At 45.1% G+C, this 1,651-nt stretch overlaps 1 protein-coding gene and 1 pseudogene across 1 annotated transcript in view; both read right to left on the reverse strand.

The window, feature by feature from the left end:
• LRCH2 (leucine-rich repeats and calponin homology (CH) domain containing 2) overlaps nucleotides 1–1,651 on the reverse strand; it is a 158,614-nt gene that overhangs the window by 83,955 nt on the left and 73,008 nt on the right. The window lies entirely within an intron of this gene.
• LOC102810553 overlaps nucleotides 633–1,651 on the reverse strand; it is a 4,869-nt pseudogene continuing 3,850 nt past the window's right edge.

Genomic DNA, 1,651 nt, shown 5'->3' on the forward strand with positions numbered 1-1,651 from the left:
AAAAAAAAAAAAAAAAGCCTTTGTGTAGTCAGTAAAGCACAGGAAAACATTTTTCTGCTTTCAGCTTTCAGCCAAGATGCATCCAAGGTTAGCAAAAATTGTTTCATGTCCCCAATGTATTGATGCAGCTGTTTTTGAATTATCGTTAGGAAAATTTTACTTGCATGTTATTAATGATATTGTCCAATAATTTCCTCATTCTGTTAGATCACCTCTCTTTGGAATGGGAACAAATATATATCTCTCCTAATCAGTTGTCCACATAGCCATCTACCAAATTTCTTTGCATAGGAGAGCGAGTACCTTCAGTGCCGCATCAGTTTGCTGAAAGACTTCAATTTTTATTTCATCAGCTCCCAGTGACTTGCTCTTTGCAGATGCCTTCAGTGTACTTCATACTTCTTCCTTTAGTATCACTCGCTCTTGATCCTATTCTACCTTTTTTTTTTTTTTTTTAACAGCATTACTTATTTTATTTCTTGCTATGATGACAGCAGGGAGCCGTGAAACAGATGGGACAGGCAAGCTCCATGCTCAGGAAGGGAGGACAGGTCCTTGGGGTCGAGCTGAGCATAGTAAGGGCATAGTAAGGGCAGAGGCTCTCTGGGGGAGGCTTGTCACCAGCCTGGGCTTCAGGCCCTGAGGAAGGTGCAGGCTTCCAGGAGTGTGGAGGAGGAGCATTTATTCAGACGAGTCAGATCAGTGACATATGATGGTCCTAAATATTTTTCATACGTTGTTTTGCCCTGAAGTTTGGCCAGACATTCACTGTTGTTGTTGAATGGGAGATTTTTGGTTCCAGATGGGAACAAGCAAAACTTGCGCAGGCAATCATTGCCTTTTCCTCCAAAGTGTGCCTGTTGCTGGAGCAGCACCTGTTGAATGTATGCTGCCTTATCTTTCCAAGATACCACAGCATGACTTGGAGCCATGGAGAGTTGGCAGTTCTGAGCCTCGGTCACAGGCTTCCGGGTACCATCAAGGCACAGCAAGTCAAAGTCCTCTAGCTTCAGATCCTTAGCCCAGGCTTCAGTGTTCTTTCCATTAGTGTTTTCTAGGACAGTGGGGTCTTTCCTAAATGCCACATCTCCACTCTTGTCAGCCAGACACCTGAAACTCCCAGTGTAGCTGTAGTATCGCTCCTTGCTGTTGGGGATGCACCTGTTCTGACCCATCTCATCGCCGATACACAGAACACAGAGATTGGACTTGGGATCTGCCCCAGGAGCACAGCTTTGACTAAAGAATTCATCAAATTTGCAGGCCATGGGGGATGTTCCAGCCTGCAGTCCTGCCCACGGCGGTGTGGCAGGACTTCTTGCCCTTCAGAGAGTTCCAGGTGAGGTTGGCATCTGATTTCCTAACGACTGCCACGGTAAGATACCCTTCTGATGGTCTAGTCACACAATCTGAGTCACTATTTCTTTGGGATTTGGGGTTCTCCGCCAGGACAGGCACCAAACCACACTTGCCCGCTGTTGCAGACCGTGTAAGACTAGTCAGAGGTTCGAGGCCCTCTAGGGCTGAGTGTAACAAATGAGGCCACTGGCAGTTAATGGAAAATTGCTTTCATCTTAATATTCAGGTATATATATTAAATTAATACACTGGAGCCTTTGAAAATCCACAGATAAATGTGATATTTTCCTAA

Source organism: Chrysochloris asiatica, unplaced genomic scaffold (genome assembly GCF_000296735.1).
Source record: "Chrysochloris asiatica unplaced genomic scaffold, ChrAsi1.0 scaffold00255, whole genome shotgun sequence".
Taxonomy (NCBI): domain Eukaryota; kingdom Metazoa; phylum Chordata; class Mammalia; order Afrosoricida; family Chrysochloridae; genus Chrysochloris; species Chrysochloris asiatica.